The following is a 23,193-nucleotide window of genomic DNA, read 5'->3' as shown; positions in this document are numbered from 1 at the left end:
TCTTTTGTTTGTTTCTGTGAAAACCATCATGACAAAGGCAACTTGGGGAGGAAAAGGGTTATTTCACCTTACAGCTCATCATCCATAATGAGGGAAAGTTGGGGCAGGAGTTCAAGGCAGGAGCCTGGAGACAGGAACTGATGCAGAGGTCAGGGAAGGATGCTGCTTATGTGCTACACTCTTGGCTTCTACAACCTAGGACTGGTTGCGCAGGGGTGGCACTGCCACAGTGGGCTGGGCCCTCCCACATCCATCATCATTCAAGAAAATGTCCCATATTTGCCAGCAGTCCAATCTGATGAAGACAGTTCCTCAGCTAAGGTTTTCTCTTTCCAGATGACCTTGGCTTGTGTCAAGTTGACAAAAGCAAACCAGCACAGAAAGAATACCTGTCAACATAATAAAGACTCCTGTCTTAAAACTTCCGTGGAAGCACAAAAGACCCCAAATAAACCAAAGCAATTTTGTGCAAGAAGGATCCTCTGGTGACACCATCACTGATTTCCATGTATCCTACAAAACTGTCATAATAAAAACAGTCTGGCATTGGCATGAAAACAGGCATGTAGATCAATGGACTAGAATAAAGTACCCAGATAAAAGCCCATGCAGCAATAACAACCCCATTCTTTAAAAAGATGCCAACATAATAAATTGGAGGGAAAAAACAGTATCTTCAACAACTGGATATTTATAGAGAGGAATGATAAACCAAAATCTTTATCTCTCATCTGGGACACAAAATAACTATAAATTGACCGACAACTTCAACATAAGGCCTGAGGCCTGAATCTTTATTGTAGCACACAGGTCCAGAGCCGGGTAAGACCATTGATGACTTACCCGTCAGCTAGTGTAGCACCTCCGGCACTATGGATGCTGGCCAGCATGAAGGAAATGTTCAGCTCAATTCGTGCTTAATTTTTCTATGTGTGCAGCCAAAGGGTGTGGTGTCTTCAGCAAATTCATCTAGATTGAATTGACAATCATAAGCAACTGATATTGTTTTAGGGGGCATCTCTGAGGTTTCCCCGACCAATAATTACAGGGAAATTTTCCATGCCCATCACTAGGATTTTAATTAAATAACCTATGACTCCTGGGAATGCAAAGTAAGGAATATACATCCAGAGACAGGTATTGTTAAGGGATTTCTGTATAGGACTCTGACTGTGCAGGGAATAAATTCAGTGTTCGAGAAACAGGAAGTATTAACAAAAGCTAAGGCTGCATGGGAAAGCCGTATGGAAATCCACTTAAAAATAATTAAAAATATAATTTTAAAATAGAGTTTAAACAGAGAACCAGAAGGCTACTGGGGTTTGCCATGAATGGTCTTATCCAGTTTTAGACCTTACGTATTACAATGCTAACCTGCCTGAAAAGACATGTCTACTGGTAAAATACTGTCATGACTATTTTGGAGGTAATTAAAGGTTTTCTGATTGACTATGAAGGCTGTGTCAGAGTAGGAAGATTCATTCTTGGTACTGTAACTTCATCAAAAGCCAATGGCTGAGAAAATGGTAGGCCCCAGGGAGGAACCTACTAATGTTGTTTTGCTAAGTAAATATGGTGTCAAACTGCTTTCTAAATACTTATGGTTTACACACATATATTCTTTTTTTTTTTTTTTTTTTTTTTTTTTTTTTTTTTTGGAGCATTGATCACAAAGTAGCTTCTTTCTGCAATGGTCGTAGGTTAACACAAAGACTCGTCACTGATCAAAGTGCTCATAATATGTGATATTTGAGTGCTCAGCCCCAAATTGGATGCCTATAATTTCCCAACCTCCAACACTAAGGAACATTTCTGAAGAAGGAGGAAAGGGATAAAAGAGCCAGAGGATGGTTAGGAGAAACGTGAAATGCTGTCTTCTGTAATGACAGGGCTGTTGCACTTATGAACTCTCAGAAACTGTGGTCAGCTGCACAAGTATGAGCCCAGGAACACGCTACCATGGGTGGGCAAGAGGCTCATGAAAGCACATGCCTATATGAGGAACCATGGGAAGTTACTGGCTTCTGAGCGAGAGGGAATCATTTTTCTTCAGTAGTTTGGCCACCAGTAAGTTATTCATGGTTTAGTAAATAACCAGACAGCATGCTAATAGAAGTCAGTGGGTTAGAAAAAGAATGAAGATATGCTGGTAATTGGGGGGTCTTGTTAGAGAAAGGGGTTCAGAGAGAATATGAAGGAGATGTGGGAGGGTGATGGGGGTGAATATGATCAAATGAACTCATATCCATGAATGAAATTGTCAGTAAATACAAAAAACAAAATTACTGAAAAGCAGACCAGCCTTGACCATCTGATTTCATACGTGGAACCCTGAAAGGCTGCACAGTGAAGCCATACAGCCAATAAATGACAAAAGCAAGACATAGAAATACAGCCTCTAATTTGATGCCATTCTGGGGAGGAAAAGTCTAATGAAATAAGACCATTTTTTTTCTTTGTTTTAGTCTGTCTCTGGGTGTTGTTATTGTTGTTGTTGTTGCTGCTGCTCCAGTAATAAAACATTAACCAAAAATACCTTGGAGAAGAAAGGGTTTATTTCGTCTTACAGTTTTCAGTCCAATTAGCAAGGGAAGTCAGGGCAAGAACCCAGAGGCAGAAACTGAAGCAGAGACCAAGTAGGGATGCTGTTCACTTGCTGGGCTGGCCCTCCCATGCCAATGATTAATCTAACATAGGCCAGTCTGATGGAAGTAATTCACCTGGGGTTTCCGCTGCCCAGGTGATTCTAGTTTGTGTCAAGTTGACAAATCTAACTAGCACAGGCCAGGATCAGGCAGAACTGAATAGAGAAATGATTGAGGGAACCAGATTCTCTATTGGATGACATGGAAGGGAACTAAGAGTATGTGGTTCTGCCAGGACATGGAAAGAGGAAGAGGAATAAATTCAACAACAATGTCACTGATTTTGGCTGCAGGGCAGACATCCAGGAGGGCCTCGTGAGAGGCACTGAGGGTGGAGCTTGGTTTGGATAAGTGACTATAGAGAAAATGTAGGAAAGAGAGAGCTGATGCAATTCTTGCCCCATGGGGCTCTAGACCGAACTATCGATGCAGGGAGAGCACAGTATAGAGACTGCTTGCTAGATACTAGGATGGCTTGTTGGAACACTATAGTATGAGCAGCTGCTGCTGCCAATGTTCCCAAACACTTGGATGAGAGCTTTCCACATCTGTACCACTTAGGGCTCTCTTGTCATAATAACTCCCTGATGCAATAATAATCTCTAAATTCATGCTACCCAGGATTTATATACTGACAACTAGTCACCAACATCAGGCATGAGGATGGAACCAACATTCATGACATTAATGGTCAATTTTTTTCAGTTTATAACTCTACCCCCCAGTAGCCTGCATTTTCTAGTGCAAGAAGATACAACCCAGACATGTCAACTGCAAACCAGGAAGGAAGTTTTGCTAGACACCGAATCTTCTAGAACTTTGATGGTGAATGTCCCAGGTTCCAGAGCTGTGAACTACTGCTCTGTGTAAGCTTCCCGGCTTATGGTCACATCACTGCATCCCAGACCAATGTTCATGAGAGAATTACCACCCCTGTTTTACGTAATGAATGATAAGCTGTAAACAAACCACCAATAACACTATATTTTTCACTGTACAACTTCAAGGTCTTTTCTCTGAAGCACATGTGTCTTCATTATATGTCTTTGGAGGAGCACAGGAAAAGGAGTTAACAGAGACCAATCTTAGAGTATGAGTAGTTAGCTCACTATAATGGGTGATGCCATTTTGATGACATGCTATAAGTGGAAAGAGTGACATTTTAAGTTGAAAGGTTTTATGACTGACATACTTTGGATGAGAAGTGAAAAACCAAATGGTCAGCGGTGTAGAAGTGGCTTGTAACTAAACTGAGTTCAAACACGATGCAAGAGTACTGGGGTGTCAAGACTGCATTATGCTGGCGAATGCAGGGGGGGTGCTGGGAGATGATTCTCAAAATGTCATATTGAAGCCAACAAGGGTTCCTGCAAAGTGACAGTTGGCCACATTGCACAACTAACCACTGAGAAAATTCACCCATATTTGATCCCTAAACAAGTCCCCATGTTGACCTTTTGTCTTCATCAAATTTCTTCTTAAATTTCTTTTCTTTCCTAAGTCTTTAAGACCTAAAGACTCACAGCCTTCTTCCATCAGTATCTTCTCCCTTTAGTTGTTTTTATCACATTTGGAGACACCCACACAGTTCTCTAATCCAAGTGCTGAAGAATCAACTCACTGATAAGACTCGAAGTGATTAGTGAACAGAAATTAGCAACGTTCACAGCTGGAAAATACCAAAGTCAGCTCGGTCTCTGTGGTAGCAATCACTTCTGTAAAGCTGTAGAGTTGTCTGCCCTGGCATTGTGTCATTAATTATACAAAAACTGCAGTTTCTGACAGTAATTTTGAGACATCAAAATACATTCATAACGGTCATATTCATCAGATTACAGTGGCTTATGCAAATACTATGCTAAACACATGTTCCTGTTCTCATGAGTCATTTTTTTTTGGCATGTATTCTACTAATCTGTGATTTTTTTTTCTTTAAGTTTATGCTTATTTTTGAGTGGGATGTAATGTTGGCTTGTCATTTTAAAGTAGACCAATGCACTACACCATATTAATTAAATAAGGACTAAATTCCATGACCAGCTTAATAGATGCAGGAAAGGCATTACACAAAATCCAAAGCCCATTTATTATTAAAAATAAAAACTAGGTAGAAATAGAAAGAATCTTCCTCACATGTATGGATAAGCCCACTATTGATAACTCATATAATGTAAAAAGATTAAATACTTCCTCTCTAGATGGACTAGCTCTGTTTTGGCTCAATGTTTGAAGTCTTAGGGGAGACTAAACTGGCCAAGCTTGCATACTTCCATTGTGGGGAGCCCATAGGGTCTAACTATGGGCATTGGTGGGAGGCAGGGACCAGGCACAGCAGGGAAATTCAGAGGCTTTCGGGAAGGACCTAGATTCTAAACGGTCAAAAAGCCAGCTACGTATAGACTTATAGTTACGTCTTCTTACTCAAGTATCATTTTTCCCCACTGCTGTGCTTTTCAAAATGTAACTATAATTATACAAATAATTTTGTGCGTGTACATGTGACAGGACGTGCATTTATATGCACATGTGTGCATGTGAGTGTGGAGTCCAGAGATCAAATTCAGGTGCCGTCCTTTATCACTTCTCTGCCTTGCCTATGAGGCAATGTTTCTGAGCATAGAGCTCACCAAGTGTCGGGTCTCAGACAATGTTAAAGCTCTTAATTATGAACACTAATGTTATTAGTTTGTCTAGACTAACTCCCAGATACTTCCTTTCCTGGTGGATCATGTGCATGGTGACTCTGCCCTTCTGAAGACAGTAGGAGAAAAGCTAGCAGGGTGTGTCAGCTTTCCTATTTTTAGTTGGTACATATGGCCTCATCTAGTTAGGACTTAAGGAATTACTATTACTTACCTTTCTTGTTGGCATGGGTTTGTTTTGGTTCAGTTTGAGGGTAGTCTACTATGGTGGAGAAGGTACAGCAGTAGGAATGTGAGGTGAATTTCCCATCATGCCTGTTTAGGAAGCAAAGAGAAATGTATGCTGGTCCTCAACTTCTTTCACCTTTCCCCTCTCAGCCTGGAACTTCAGCCTATGGCACAGTGCTACCCACATTCAGGCAGAATCTTCTCTTTTCCCTTTAGCATCTCTGGAAAGTGTCTCCTAGGTGATTTAAAGTCGAGCAACAGAGAAGACTATATTGTACTGCCACCTTCCCCCCACAGCTTCTCTATGGATGCTCACCACTGGTGTGAACCTTTGTGTGCCTGCGTGGCCTAGGATACAATGCCCCAGTCTTTATCAGCTAAGCTGCAGTTGAAGTTACTCTTTCCTTCTTCATTGCTTCCCTGTGTTTGGTCAGCTTCTCTTTCCTGGGTCACCGTGGAGCGATGTGTAAGACATCGTCTTAAATTACTTCTTTAAAGTCTTTCCATATCACAATCCTTTTTATTCTTACAAGTTTCTGCAGAGCAAATTATTTTAGATAAGAAATCCCATCCCTTTATCATTGAGCTTTGAATCTTGACAGTGTTACTGAAAATGTGCATTCAGCCTGGGAGCACACACCTTTCATTTCAGTACTTGGGAGTCAGAAGCAGGCAGATCTTTGTGAGTTCAGGGCCAGCTTTATCCACATAGTGAGTTCCAATTCTGTCATTGAGATCCTGTCGAAATTTAAAAAGAAAGAATGAATAAAAGAAAGAAAGGAAGGAAGGAAGGAAGAAACAGGGAGAGAGAGAAAGGAAGAAGAAAGGTAGAGAAAATGTCCATTCATTAAGGCCCTCTCTTTGTGAATGGTTTTTAACAGTTTCTCCAGAAATGATCTTAATTCTCCAGGTAATTCTCGCTCTGGACCCATCTGTCTGTACAGCTTTATATTTTGCTAACACCCTGTAATAATATTTCACTCAAGTGATTCTGCAGAAACAGCCATTTTTAGATCCTTTGCCTGTGCCTTCACATTTTCTATTCTTATCAACTGTAATGTTCTTTATATGGAGAGCTTATCTATCCAGTATTAACTCAGAATAATGTACTCGTTGAAGCTCTCCCAGACGGTGCCTCTCCCACCCCAAGCCTTGTCTCCTCATGGTGGCATCTGTGACACACCCTGTGGGCACATTCCTGGATCACACTCACCACAGCGTTCTACCATCCTTGCTCGGCAAGTCTATTCCCACCATGGAAAGTCTTAGGAAATGGTATTAGTCAGGGTTTTCCAAACAGAATGATTTGTCAGATAGGTAGATAGGAATATAGACACAACGACAAACAGACAGACAGACAGACAGACAGACAGGCAGACAGTGGGGGAGAGAGAGAGAAGAGAGACAGTGTGTGTGATTGATGGTGGAAACCGAGACACCTCACTATCTGCCATCTGCAGGCTGGAAGGCCAAAGAAAATGGCCTCTAGCTCAGATCTGAAACCCTGAAAATCAGACGCATCAATGAGAGAAGTTCTGGGCTAGGAACAAAGGCCCAGGAACCAGAGGGCTGATGATGTGAGCCCCTTCATTGAAGGGCAGTTTCTGGGAACCAAGATCACCACTCTGAGGGCAGGAAAAGCTGGCTGCTTGAGCAGAGGAGCCTCGGCTCTGCCTGTCACCTTCAGCCTTCTATAATTTGAAGCGGCCATCTGTACTGATGAGGTTATTTTCTTCTCTTGGTCTCAGTACTTAAATACTGACCTCTCCTAGAAATGTTTTGACAGTAAAAAAAAAAAAAAAAAAAATTAACATCTGTGCATCCTGATGCCCAGTCACGTTGACACACAATTAACCACCACAGACCTGCATCTTAAACCCTTTTGGATCTCCAATGCTTGACATTATGTAAAATATAAACATTCCTCTGTTCCAGGAAACTAAACCAATTATCTTAACACATTTTAGTTTAAATTTACTAGGTCTGAGTGTGCTTGTAGTTTTATTAATCTTGATGATAATGATGCCTTGGATATTAGAGTCAAATCAAGGGGACCATATACATTTGCTAACAATTCTTCCTAGAGGTAATTAAAGGCCAACACACTAAAATCTAAAAGTCAGAACTAAGACCAAAAAAAAAAAAAAAAAAAAAAAAAACCAACCCTTAAAAGGTATAATTTTATTTCATTTGTGTGTATGCATGTATGTGTGGCCAGGAAGGTCAGGAGAAGTTGTCTGATCCCATGGAGCTAGAGTTCCAAGAGGTGTGAGCCTTCTGACACAGATTCTGGGAACTGAAGCTAGGTCCTCTGGAAGAGTAGCAAGTACCCAGAACCATCTCTGTAAGCCCAGAAGTAGAATGGTTAATAGAAGTTTAGCTTGATACTTTTTGCATATCTCTATGCAAGACTCTAATAACTAGGATGTTGGTTCACTTTCAACCAAATATTGATTTTTGTGGAAGTACAAACTTTTATTATGAAAATATTTTAATTTTCTGCATAAATAGATCTCAACTCTAAGGCTATAATCATAAATGCCAAATATTCTACTAGACTATGTATAAAAACTTGGAAAACTATGAAATGAAAAATTTCCAGGAAGTATCTTAATCATACACAAATATTACCTAATTGGAATTCTGGATGTCCAGAGTTTGAAATCTAGATTTTATTTTACATGCAGTTCTACCCCAGTAGGAATTTATTCATTTCATGATACTATTTCGGGCAGCTGCATGAAAAGTTGTCCATGGTCAAACTACCCTGAACATATGTGATCTCACACAGTCTCAGAAGCAAAGCAGGGCTAGGCCTGGTTAGTTTTGAATGGGAGAAAAAGAAACCTCAAGATGAGTCACAGCGGAAGTCAAGAAAACATATGCGCAGTCAGAAGGATCTGTACCTACTGCAGAAGAAAGCGAGCTATAGAACAATGGGTCCTCTCATGCCACAGTTTTCATTTTTTTCTCACATATTATAAAAATGTGCTAGTGCTGCAATGATGGCTGCCAGTGATGTGCTTTGCCACAAAAGCATGAAGATATGAGTTAAGATCTCCAGTTAAGGGCTGGAGAGATGGCTCAGAGGTTAGGAGCACTGACTGCTCTTCCAGAGGTCCTGAGTTCAATTCCCAGCAACAACATGATGGCTCACAACCATCTGCAATAGGATCTGATGTCCTCTTCTGATGTGTCTGAAGAGAGTGACAGTGTACTCATATACATAAAACAAACAAACAAATCTTTAAAAAAAAAATCTCCATTTAGAAACAACTGGTGTGCCAGGGTACATGTAATATCAAAGCAACAGAGACGGGAGGCTCTCTGGGGCTTGCTGGCTGGCCAGTCTGGCCAAGTGGTGAGCCTCAGGGTCAGTTGTATGTTCTGCATCAAAACAGAAGATGAAGGGAGATGGAGGAAGACACTTAACATCAACCTCTGGCTTCCACACGTGTGCACACACGTTCCCCCACACGTGCACATATACGATCACACACATGAAGTTTGTTAGATGTTCAAAACTAGTTAGGACAAGGTCCTTGTCATAAAGAATCAAAACTCTGAGAGTCAAGTAGATGTTTGGTTGTGCTGCCTATTCTGCAAGTGTGAAGACCTGAGCTCAGAATCCCAGGACCCACATAAACACAGAAGCTAGCTATGTTGTCGTAGGCCTGTAACCCCAACAATGGTGAAAGCTGACGCCCGAAGCTCATTGGTTAGCCAATCTAGCCCAGATGATGAGCTTCGGGTTGAGGGAGACCATTGCTAAACAACCAATAGGCAGTGACAGAGGAAGACACTCAGTTTGACCTCTGTCCTCCACACACATGCACATGAAGGTGCATGTCTACTCATACCCACTTACATGTACATACACCATACACATGCACAGAGACACAACTTTAAAAAGTGCCTTCCAAGGACGCTAGACACTAGAGATGCAAAGAGACAATTAGAGTTCAAAGCTGTGCAGTATTATCGGTGTGGTGACTCGCATCGCAGTTTCTCTAAATTCTGTTCCTTGCAGTGGGAAAAGCATCTTAAGTATGGCATCTGGACTGAACAGAAGGAAGAGAGTCAGATGGACCGTCGCTGTTCCTGGCTTCCCAACTGTGAATACAAAGTGAGCACAGTCTCCAGCCCAGGCCACCAGGACCCACTCACTGTGATAGACTGTGCCCTTGCTGCTCCAGGAGCTTTTGTCGGGGGACTTTATCACAGCAACAGTAAGTGATGTAGTTGGAGATCAGCAAGTTGCCAGCAAAGTCAACAATTTGTAGAATATTGCTTTTCATATAATTAGAAAATGTTTCAAATGTTTGTGCTTTAAATGTTTTTTTAAGTATTCAGGTTTTTATGTCTGGAAACAAGCATATTTTTTCATTTTATTTTGATTTATGTATTTAGTACTTGGAAGACTGTGTCTAGTGATCCCAGGATGCCCTGTACTCACTGTGTAGGTGAGGCTGACTTTGAACTTCTGATCTTCCTGTTGCCTCGTCTCAGGAGCATATATTTTTTAATTCTGCTAAGGTTTTATAATTTTGCTTTTGATATACTTAATTTTAATGTTTAAATAGTGTTTTAATTACTATATACACATACATATGTGTGTGTTTATGATAAAATGACTACCACAACCAAGTTTATTAGTAACCCACCCACCATAATTTTTATGGTGTGAATACCGAATATCTACTCTTAGCAAATTTCAAGAATGTACAATATTATTATGCAGTATAAACATAATATGGTACATTAGTTTTTCTGAACATATTCATCTTATAACTAAAATTTCATAGCCATTGACACAAGTTCCCCCTTTTCCTGTCTCCAACACCTGGTAGAACCTTTGCTCTCTGCTCTTCTGAATTGGACTCCATGAAGTCGTGTAGTGTTTGTTCTTGTGTACCTGTGTATTCCTCGTAGCACAGTGCTGTCTGAGTTTCACATCATTGCCAATGCTGGAGCTTCCTTCTTCCGTGAGGCTGAATAATATTCCATGTGTCTACCTACCCCACATTTTCTTTGTTCCTTTACTCCCTGATGGGTCCTGAGGCTGTGTTATTCTTTCTCTTCCGGATACTGTGGCAGTAAACACGGGCATTATCTCTTTGAGATGCTGATTTCAATTTCTTTGGATATAGACCCAGAAGTGGGATTGCTGGATCGTGCAGTGAGTTCTACTCTTGGTTTATTTAAACAGAACTTTGATACTGTTTCCCACGATGCTTACATCACTTTATTGTCCCTACTACCTGTCAACACTTCACTTATTCTCTATTCTCATCAAGGGTAGATGTGCAAGCACACCTAGCAGCTCGGGCTTCACCTGTAAACCAGCCCGTGGACCTTTGTGATGACTTAAAGGCATGGGAAGACATGTTCCTCAAACATATGCAATAGAGACTGTTTTTTCAAGGGGAAAATGTAATACTTTTTGCCAGTATTGAAGTTTGGAGCATCAAAGGTAAAAATCAAAATTTCTAAAACCTGTGTCTGATATCATGAGCTTTTGCCATCTTTCCTGATGATATTGCTAGTGACATTAACACATGCAATTTTAAAATGGCATTAGAAAGGTGTGAATGGGACTGGAGAGGCTCAGAAGTTAAGAACATTTGATGCGCCTGCAGAGGACAGAATCTGGTGCCCAGTACCCATACTGGGGAGCTCTCAATCTTCTGTAACTCCAGCTCAAGTTTGCAACACTTTTATGCTCTTATTGGGTACGATCATGACGTGTGTGTGTGTGTGTGTGTGTGTGTGTGTGTGTGTGTGTGTGCATGTGTGGTGCACAGAAGAAAGATGCAAAGTACAAGGTACATGGAAGCATATTAGTAAGACAGTATGAAATGTTGACAGTCTGACTCCTCATGGCAACCAACTGTCAGGAAACCATCACTTTTTAAACGTTGGCGTTACTGTCTTTACTAATTTCCCTGCAGAACAGGGAATGCCTTGCCTCACAGGCAGGAGTCTGAACAGAGATGTCGGTGAGTCTATGCTTCTTTGCATCTCAATGGGAAGCATTCCTTCTGTTCCTTTCAGCTCCTCATAGGCCTGGGTGGTCCTTGGTTTGTAGCATCACACTCCCAATCTAGGCTCCTTCTTTCTAATGCCTTCTCCCTGTGTCTCTTCCTATATCCCCCATGAATTTATATCCAAATCCCCCACTTTCATGATATGAATCCTATAGTATTTAGGCCCAATGCCGTTACCTCATATGAACTAGTTACGTCTCGGGTAATTATGCTGTCAATTAAGATATGTTTGGAAACACCAGGAGTTAGGACTTCAACATACTCTTCTGTGTGGATATAAATCAACCATTGCTGTAACAAAGGCAGAGCCTACAATATCTGGAAGGGAAACACTTTTTTATAGTCAACCACCTAGCTGTGTCTGACCAGATTTTATTCATAGACTGAAATCAAAATACCATTTCCTAACAGACTGAGCTAAAAAGCTCCTATGAGAATTCAGCTGTCCTCAGTGAAGGGCAGAAAAAGATTTTTGACAAATGTTTTCCCTTGCCAAATGAGCTGCGTGGCGGTGTTCATTGGTTTATTTTAGATTTTTTTTCACTAAATATGTTATTTACACTAATCTGTGACAGGCCTACCATTGTATCAACTACAATTTAAACTTATGATATGGAAAATGTTGCTAGATACAGGTAACATTTCTTAAAGTTCCTTAAGAAGAAGGAATCTTTGCAGGTTTCAAGCCTTTGATTTGGAATAGCAACCTGGGTATTCAATAACGTCTCTGAAATGCAAATGTGTCTAAATGCTGCTGTAGTAGTGACTTTTCTCTTGCTGAGACAGAACACCTGACAGAAACAACAGGGGAAAGATTTACTGCAGCTCCTTTCTGATGGGTCAGCCCATGCCGGCAGGGAGAACATGGAGTCCGGAAACATCATGCCACAGCAGGCCAGGAAGCAGGAAGAAGGGAATGCCAACACTGTTGGATTTTTTCTTTTCCCCCTTAATTCTGTCCAGGTCTCCAAACTGTAGGACAGTGCCACACACCCTCAGGTGCATCTTTCCCCATTCAGTTAATTTCTTCTGGAAATGTTCTTACAGATATACCCAGTCCTCACAGACACAGCCAGAAGTGTGCCTTAAACTCCGAGGGGATCCTGAATCCAGTGGACTTGCAGATGAAGACTGACAACTGTCAACTTCAAGGACTGTCTGGTTTATGACTTTGTTATGTTTTGTCTGGCTCCGTAGACTTCCACCCGATAACTGAGTAGTGTAGAACTTAGGGAAGGACTCCGGTGACCCCTATGCAGATTTTGGCAACCATCTTCTGCTGTCTACTCTTCAAGATCTGGCTGCTCCAGGCTGTCTCTTCAGTTCTGTGTCCCCCATCTGCTTCCAGCATTGGTGAAATGACTGGATAGAAAGTCTAGAGACTGCAGAACTCCTTTGCACGTTCTTCGCAGGGATTACTCTCTTGTGTTGCCTTTGCCAGATTCCTGGAAACATTTGTCTCATACAACTTCCTCAGTCTTTAGTTACATAAGAAAGGCATTCATGACCTGTGTTGGACAAGGTTTTGTTCACTGGACACAAGCTTCTACTTTCCTTCGGAAGAAAAGCCTCCACTGAGAAAACACCCTTGTCAGCTTGTCCTGTGGGCATGCTCTTGATTAATGATAGATGTAGTCAGACTCAGAGCACTGTGGGAGGTGTCGCCCCTGGGCTGCTGATTCTGAGTAGTTTAAAAAAGAAGGATGAGCAGGCCATGAGAGGGAAGAAAGCCAGTAAACTGTGCTCCTCCATGACCTCTGCTTCAGTCCTTGCCTCCCGGTTTCTGTGTTGCTTTACTTCGATGAAGGACTGTGAGATTAACTGTAAGCCAAGTAAACCTTTTCCTCTCCAGGTTCCTTTTGATCATGGTGTTTGTCACACCAGCCGAAACCTCAACTAAGCTACATACTAATTGCTCCCTCATGTCATGTATGAACACACAGCTTAAGTCATATTTCCAAAATTTGAAATTTAGTTTAATTGTGCTCAGACTATGCTTTTAATTACAAACAGACATGCTACCCAACATCAACATCAGTTCACACAGAGTCTTCATTGCATTGAATATATTAGCCCAGTGCACTTTAGGCCAACTTTTCAAGAACTACCTCCGTGTTCCCCCTAAGAAAGTGCCTCATGGTGCAGTAGGACTGTATGAGAGTAGATGGTTTCTCCTCGTAGTCTCCCTGAAGGAGACTCTGAGGTGAAGATTTTAGTGGAAGTGGCTTATTTTGGAACATGATTGCCAGAAAGATTGGGCGGGAGCGAGTGAGAAAAAAATGTGACAGAGAAGGAAAAGGGGCCCAAACATTGCCTCGCTGCTACCGTGGCCAGATGCAGAATCAGCAGAGAGCATGCTCACCAGTTATTTTAATATACACCGTGGGCATCAGGGTGCTCAGCTAACAGCTTCTGCCAGTCAGGGTGGCAGTTGATGGCTGTTTCTGTGGGGTTTCAGGATCTCACCTGAAAAGGTACAGGAGTATGTGGAGACCAGAAAACGTACTCAGAGAATGGGAGCAGGTGGCCGGAAGTTGTGTGCAGATGTGGTAATGGTGAGGAGGCCACACCTGGCAGCAGTGGCTTCTGCTACAGACCGAGGTTCAGCTGTGAGGTGGTCTTACACCCCTGCTAAGAATCAACCAACAGTGCTGACTAGAAAGCTAAATAGACTCAGTTGGTTACATATACATATGCACACACACGCACATGAATATATAAATATGTGTATACATATAAAGACAATTAAAGAAAAGGTTGTGGATTTGCAAGGGAGTGTGGCAGGAACTGGAGTGACAGGGAAGGAGTGATAGAGATCGAGTGGTCATCTATGAAGTTAACTCCGCAAAAAGTGTAAAAAGAAGAAATGGAATCAAACTTACATCTCCCTGAGAGCACATGAACCTGAAGTTCATCAATAAACCTAAAACATGCTGCAGGCATTAAAGCAGAACTGTAGATAAATAACACAAAGACAAAGGCAGAAGAAGGAGGATTAGGAAGGAGGAGGAAAAAGGAGGATGAAGATGATGAGGAAGAAGAAGAAGCACGGGAGGAGGAGGAGGAGGAAGAGGAGGAGGAGGAGGAGGAGGAGGAGAAGGAGGAGGAGGAGGAGGAGGAGGAGGAGGAGGAGGAGGAGGAAAGCCATGTGTCATGCATCTGAATTCTTGAGTTGAAAAGGCCTCTGTCAGTCACTTTGACATCACATAACTTTTACAAGCTTAAAGCACGATTTACTTTTAGTGACAAACTATTCTTTCCTTCTATATCACCATTTATCTTAGAGTTTAATGGGTGTTCTTTATTTCTAGGTTACGAACTGAATATGTAAATGTGTTGTTGCTCCCTTCATTCTTGCCCCCTATAGTCAACACTAAGGCTATCGTGACAGACAATCTGCAGCACTCCAGTCATCTCCAAAAGCTTCCAGTAAAGTCCATCAGAACTTCCTGCATCTCCTCTGTGACTTCTCTGTGCAGCCACCAGCTGCCCATCCATGTGGACACTGAGTACACGTAGTTAGGGCTGACATACTGGGTGGCACATTCCCAGTACCCTCCCAGAGCAATTTTTGCAATGTCTGACACCACCTGTGCCGGTTAGAATTTTCCCAATCTGACACGAATCAGGCTCATTTGGGAAGAAGGAACTCCAATTTAGAAAATGCCCCTAATCGGATAGGCCTGCAGGCAACTCTGTGGGGCATTTTCTTGATTAATAGCTGATGTAGAAGGACCTAGACCAATGTGTTTGGTGACATCCCTGGCAGATTGTCCTGAGTGGTAGAAGAAAGGAAGATGAACAAGACACAGGGAGCATGCTAGTAAGCAGCATCCTTCCGTGGTCTGTTTCAGTTTCTGCCTACAGGTTCCTGTCTTGACTCCCCTGGATGATGGTCTATAGCCTGTTAGTTGAAATAAACCCTCTCTTCCCCTCCTAAGCTACTTTTGGTCATGATCTTTATCACACTAGTAGACAGCTAACACATACCCCCTTCTATGACAAGCTCCCTGTCTACACCTCTGGCTTTACTTCCTCCTTTTACCCTTCACTCTTTCTGTATCTGCATGGTCTTCTTGCTTGGCTTTGTCACTCCCACGTGCTTCTTGTATTCTCTGCATTCAGTGTTCTTTCCTTAAATATCTCCGTGGCTCAGTTCCTCCCTTGCTTTAATTGTAGAGTGTAGAACATTTACATTTTGTGTGCTTATTGATTGAAATCTATGCATTGCCACCTCCCATGTACTGTTTGTTTTATATGTGGACCATCTGTCCCTTGCTTCTTTTTGGGCACCCTATTTTCTCCTGCTTTTTTGGATGCTGCTTACAAGCATGCCCTCCCCTTTGATGACCTATCTCTGATGGCTTGTTGACCTCGGTGTTTTACCTTCTTGGTGATGGTTTAGGGTTGATAATAATCATCCTAAATTGATTGCATGCCAACTTCAGCTCACACCTCTTCACTCTCACACTGCGTGTAGATGCTTCTTCCTGCCCTGTGAGTCACTGTTATCACCTATTTCTTTCCTGTGTATGTCAGGAATGCCAAAAGTTGCAGCCATTATTCTTGCTTTAAATAGCTACATTTCAGTGAAAATAAAAAAAAAAAAAAAAAAAAAAAGAGTTGTTTAACATTTCTGTTATCTTTTTTCCTTATGGAGATTAAAGCTTTTTTTCAGTTTTTTTATAGATATTTTTTAATCGAGTGTCATTTATCTTCCACTGGAACAAATTTTTAAATCATTTCTCGATTTTCAAAAATGCCTTTATTTACTTTTATTTTAGGTGTATGAATGGCTTGCCTGTATGTATGTATGTGTACCGTGTATGCCTGATGCTCAGGCTGAGAGAAGGCATCAGATTCCCCACACCCTAGAACTAGAGTTACAGACAAGTGTGAGGTGCCCTGTGGGTGCTGGGAACCAAGCCCCGGTTCTCTGGGAAAGCAGTGAGTGCTTCCAACCACTGAGCTATCTGCCCAAACCTATCCTTTGATACTTTTTTATAATTCAGGTCTGCAGTTGAAAACATCTCTGCAGACCTGAATTATAAATGAAAAAACATTTCATTCATCTGATAACTTTATTTTACACTTCTCTTCACTCTGTTTTTCTGTTTGTTTTGCATTTGGTACACATAATTTAAGTCGATATTTGTTCTGTGTTTTTGTTGCTTTGTGGTTTCCTGGCTTCCAGAGTATCTCAGGTTGTTCTGTCTTTGTTTCATTGCACACATACCCCTTTGCTCTGTGGCCTTTTAATATTTTCTCTTCAATTTTTATTTTTCAAAAGAGATTTGTTGTGTATATGTGTTTGTGTATGTGTGTGTGTGTGTGTGTGTGTGTGTGTGTGTGTGTGAACCCATGCACATTAGAGACATATATATGCATGCATGTGGGTGCCCAAAAAGTCCAAAGGGTATCAGCCTCTTTGGAGCTAGAGTTTCAGGTCATTGTGAACCACTCAGTATGTGTGCTGAGAACCAAACTTAGGTCTTCTGCAAGAGCAGCGAGCACCCTCAATTGCTGTGTCATCTTAGCTAGCCCTCTGCCATTGGCTTTTACTACTTGCTTATAAAGCATCTTTATATAGACATTTTGTATATACTCTGCCTGAGTTATTGAGATTCCTAGAGGTGTGAGTTAAGATATCTAACTAATCACCGGCTCTTTTGAGCTTTTTCTGCTTATGAGTCCTATTTGATCAAAGAAATTTAAAGGTGGCCATGGATAAATAAGTATACAAAATAGAAACATCCTAGCAAATATTTACTGATAAAAAATCACAATGAAATTTACCTTAAAACAACTCTTTGATAGACATATAATTTTTATTATATGTAAAAACATAAAGATGAAAGCAAGTTCAGATATGGAAAGAAATGTACGTGTTTATTTTTCTATATTAGATCTTAGCTGAATATTTGACACCATCATGCACAAACCATTTCCAGTCTCTGTTAGAATTGACTGATATTTGAATTCAAGGCCACCAATACTGACATCCTCATGTCATATGCGTGTGTAGTATAATGGCTGAAGTCCACTTGGGGCCATTCTAGAACGTGTTAGGAATTCTGTCCTAATCCCAAGACAAACTTCATTGAAAAAATTGATAAAAGCCTCAAATCCACTGAAACGCCAAATTTTAAAACCCAACATTGTAGCACAATGCAGCCAAAGCTATAATAACTTGATATTTACTCCCTGAGTCATGAACGTAGAAAACTATAAAATGCTTTTGTTTTGGAAAATAGACCATTAAAATTCTATAGAATATAAAGCTTCACATGAACATTAAAAATTATAGTTCTCAACATACAATTTGTCTCAACTCTCAGCTGAGGTACTTTGGGCAGTGTTTGCCAGTGTTAAGTACCTTGACGTCCCGTGTGATTCAAATGTATGTTTCATGTTCAGAAGCAAGGATGAAGTGAAACCACATAGTCTACAGGGGACATGCACTGCCAGAAACATCATGGACATACCACATATTGAGCTTAAACTAAGCCTTGATCATTGAATATTAAGAATACGTTTACAGTGGCCATTGCTTCCATGGCCCCCAGAGCTATGGGACTCCACTGCAGGTTTGGACTCACAACTTAGAAACCGAGACCTAGAAAACCTTCCAGTTCTCATTTCTTCAAGTATCTGTTTGTGTCATTTTTATGACTCTCACTGTTTGAGTGCTGCACAGTTTTATGCTATCCAACATGTCCCCAAGGACTCTCATCAGGTTTTGATTTCTTTCTCCTTGTGGTGCATCTTAACGATGTTCTATTGTTATGCCTTCAAGTTGACAAATTTTTACTTCTACAGTTTCTCAATGGTTATGATTCACATTTGTAACTTTTCTGTATCACAAATTCCACTTAATTCTTTACTCGGTGCTTTGGTATCTTCTTTTACGTCTTGAGCAGACAGAATGGACTTACATTTTAGAATTCTTCCAGTTTTGACATTCCTATTGAACGCTTTCGATTTTGTTATGAATCTTCTTCCTGCTTCTTTTGCAGCCACTGATTTTATCAGATATTAGACACTCTGAGATTCACAAAGCCGGATCTCTTGTTGCATCATATTCCTGTATAGAAAACTTGGTCTTTATGGTAGACCAAGTCATGGGAGTTACTTTCATCCTGTTGAATTTGCTTTAAGCTCCTTTAGAGAAGATCACAGATTTTTTCCAATGACATTTCCTTATGACATTGTGACATGATGATGTCACCTACAAAATTTACACTGGAGAACTAGATGACAGAATGTTAAACATTTTGTAATCTTTTAAGTTGGTTTTCAATTTTGTCTTGCGCCACATTCATAGTTATCCTTGTCCACAGGTTGGACACAGACAATAAAGTATTATTTATTCCAAGCAGCTATCTTTTCCTCTTCTTTTTTGAAGTAGCATCTTACTACATAGCCTTCACTGTCCAGGAACTCACTATATAGCCCAGGCTGGCCTCCCAGAAATTCTTCTCCAGAGATGGGACTAGAGTCCCATGCCACTGTGCCCATTAGGTTATTTATTGCCTTGCGTACAGTCCTGGGCCTCTGAAGTCTCTACCAATGTTTTCATGTTTGTTGAAGACCCAATTCCTTGTAGGAAAATTTTGGAATTGCTTACAGTAAGATGTTCTTTCATTCATTCATTTTACACATATGTGTATGTGCGTGAGCCTGCATGGGTATACATGTACCATGTGAGTACAGGGGACCATGGTGTTCAAAGGAAGCCACAAGAGCCCATGGAGAGAGCTCAGGTCCTTACAAAAGCAGTAAGTGCTCTTAACCACCAAGTCCCTATAGTAAGTTCTCTTTCTCTTCTTATTTCTGTCCTTGCTGACTTTCATGGAGTTTTACACCATGTCTACTCAAACTAGTTCAGCATCTTCACAAAAGGTACCAAGTGCAGATTTCTAAAACTTTCTTTGTATAGACTCCTTCTGAGGTAGAAACTTAAGGGCTCGTTGGAAAGTCAGTTGGATGGGTTTTCTGGGATCCAATCCAGAAACTTAGGGGATGGTAGACCAGATGTTGCCTCTCAGCGGTCACCACTTGGAACTGTCTGCAGTTTCTTATATTCCATCCAGTTTTCTTGTGGTGTGTGATAGGTGTTTCTCAGCCCCGTATTCTTCCAAGAAGTTTCCCATTGTCTTCTTTAATGTCTTTCCCCATATCATCAGACACGTGATATCTTCTCCATGAAAGTCGCATAGTAGCATTCTTAAGAATGAAACACGTTCCTCTCCTTCACCAGCACTTTACAGTCCTCTTGCTCATTTTATTTCTACCATATAAGCTATCGCCTTGTAATAATGACATAATTCTAGTTGATTCTATTTATTGTCTGTCCTTTTCTCTACCAACTCTCGCCAGCCATACTTAGTACAACCAAATCTCTACAAGGAGATATTTTGTCTATGTCGTTCATCAATGAATCCCCAGGATCTAGAATGGTGCTCAGAATATTAATCAATATTTTTATCAGTGAGGGTTTGTGATGTTAAAGTTTTACAAAGTGTTCCCCTAATGTTTGAACATGTGTTCTCAGTTAGTGATGGCACTTTGGGAGCCTGTGAAATATCTGGGGGCTGTGGCCCAGTTCGAGGTGCAGATCATGCAGTATGGGCCTTTCAAGTTGATGTCTAGGCATGACTCTGGCTGTTATTTTTGCTTTCTGGTCAGGAGCCATACTATCAGGAATCTAGTCTGTGTTTCATATTTTCTACCAGGTCATCCTCATCTGATGGCCTGAAAGCCTCTAAACCCATGAGCTAAAATCACTATTTCTTCCATTAAATTGTTTTTGTCTGGGGTGGTCATGGGGAAGCAGAAGTAACTAATGCAAATCAATAAAACTAGCCATTCCTGAGATTGACACCAGAACTGAGAATTAAGCTCAAGAAAACAGACCATAAAAAACAAAAAGACAACAACAACAAGCTAACCAAACAAGCAAAAAAACATAATCAAAACCCAAGAAATACAGTTCAACACCATTTCTGAACTCAAGAAGTCAGCCAAGGGCCAGTCAGATGGCTCAGCAGGTAAAGGTGCTTGCCACCAAGAGTGAACACGAGTTCAACCTCCAGGACCTACGTGGTAGAAGGAGAGAACCAACTCCCACAAGTTGTCTTTTGACCTTCACATGGCCCATCCCTCTGCACAAGAATATATAAAAGAAACGTAATCCCTTTTTAGATCCAGGTAAGAGACCAGACTAGGTTGAAAGGTTCTGATGACAAATGGAGCTAGGTGCTGGGGTGTGCCATGCAGGCACTTGTTCCCTGATGAGAAAGTCTCCCTGAGCTTAGAGGAAGTGCATGTTTTGAAAGGGCAGCGAGTCTTTGGAGCCAGGAAAGATCGGGAAAGACATTCTGAAATGCTTCACTTCCTTTCCATGGTCCCCAAGCACCTACACATCCTGATCTCTGAGTCCAGGACCATCACTCAGGTTCCCCCATCTTTTGGTTGTGAATAGACACACAGAATCACCAATGATGCATGCAGTGGAGGAATAGTAACACTGGAGATAAGAATGAGCTCTCTGGGCAGCCACTGTGGTTTCTCACTGCTGCGGCAGACTCCTATAAATGTTAACAGTAAAGAACAATTCAGGTGTATTACCTCGTATATCTCATTAATCATCTGGCTCTCTGGTCTCAAGATTTGTTACCGTCACCCTCCTTCTGGAAGCCACTAGGAATAATCCACTGTTAAAATGTTGAGCTCCTTGCCTCCTGACACACAAGCAGGCTAGGTACCTAGCCTTACCTAGGTACCTATCAGACTGCTCCCTCCCTGGTCCTTTCCCACACTCCCTCCCCATTCCCATAAGGATTTTTGTGATGACATAGAACCAGTTCAGGGAGATCTCCCATTTCTGGCTCCTCAACTCAAGCACATGTGGAAGGTGCTTCAGCCGTGTAAGCCATCATAGGCTCTGGGTACCAAGATAGAGGCTGTTTTTATTGGGTTGGAAACATTCTGGCTACCACAGACTCACATTAAGAGATGAAGTGTCACGCGTGGGGAGCAGGGAGAGAAAAGAGGACAACACATATGGCTAAAGAGAGTGAGGTCCAAGAATAAAATGACTTACAAAACAAATGTAAATGTTATTTAAGTTATTTATTTATATCACCCATGTCTGTGGTTTCTCAGCTGCTAAGAGCTTTTGGGAGTCAATGCTATTTATAATAAAAATAATAAATTCAAATGGCTATATGTGATGGACTGAACGTGTCACCTGCAGCTCACATGGTAAAATTCTTGATTGTGAGGTAAGGGGGTGGAGACCCATCATAGGATTGGTAACTAGATAACAAGGACGGAGCTCCCACTGTGGAATTGGTGCCCTTTTAAGGACTGTGAGAAAGAACTAGCTTCGTTTCTCTCCATGTGAAGATTCAACACCAATCCCATCATCTGCAAAGTAGGAAATGGCCCTTCAGAAAACTGAATTTGCCAGCTCCTTCATCTTGAACTTCCAAACTTTAGAAGTTTAAGAAAATTAATGTCTGTTGTTTAGGTCACTGTATATATGGTATCTTTTTGTCACTGTCAAACCGGCTAAGAGTACATATTCCACTGAATCGAGGAATGGTCCACGGTGTATGGTCTCTGATACTTATCCTGTGAGCCTTGTGTGAGAACAAGTCTATATTCTCACAACTCTGGTGGCCCTCCTTGTCACTGGACTTATTAAAGCATATGAAATAATGAGATTTCAGAAGAAACCAATATGATATCTTATAAAAATTTTGTTTAAACCAGGCATTAAAAAAAAAAAAAGTTGGCTTATGCAATCAGAGCATACAACACATTCAAGGAAAACTCGAGAGCATATGGCATTGTGGTGTCTTCAGTTCTGTGTGATGGGCCCACCGTGAACATGAAGAGGAGGTTCAAGTGAAATTGAACTGATGGACAACTGCTTGTGACAGGCATGCGCTGCAAATGCGATCTCAGGAGGCACTTAGCGATTCATTTTTCCTGTTGTTTTTTCCTAGTGCTTTAATTGCTGTCTCTCATTTCCAGAGATTACAAATGCTCCTTGCCTGTTTAGCATAACACATTTTAACTCAATTATGTTCTTTCCAAGAAGCTGGTGTTCACCTCTGCTGGCTTGCTTGGGAGAAAGAATGTTGACCTTACTAAGGCAGGAGGTGGGAGGTGCGAGGTGGGAGGAAGCTGGGAAAATCTGTCAGTCTTACCTTTATCTGCTGCTCCATCTCCTTTCTGAACAGCGGTGTGAGGGGAGTAAGATGTCCACAGCTAAGTCCTTCCAACTCTCTTGGGTTTATGCTTAAGTATGCTCAAATTCGACTTGCCCAGTTAGCCATATGGACTGAACCAGGAGTGTCCTTCTGTTCTTCCGCAGTGGAAAAAAATAAAAGGTGTCTCTAGAACCTTCATCACCATCACTGGACCCCAGACACTGAAAGGACTAATTCTGCCTATGTACCCAGGGAGGAGAGCTGGGAGAGGAAAGCAATAGAGGGAGACAGGATTCACTACAAACTCCTGGGGGTTGGGGTGGAGAGGACCGCGGAAGGGGGCAGGGAGGAAGACAGAAAAACAGTGAGACACAGATTTCTGTGCTTTGCAAAGTAAGGTCAGAGCAGC

The sequence above is a fragment of the Micromys minutus genome (genome assembly GCF_963924665.1).
Source record: "Micromys minutus genome assembly, chromosome: 14".
Taxonomy (NCBI): Eukaryota; Metazoa; Chordata; class Mammalia; order Rodentia; family Muridae; genus Micromys; species Micromys minutus.
Note: the sequence above shows the minus strand (reverse complement) of the source record.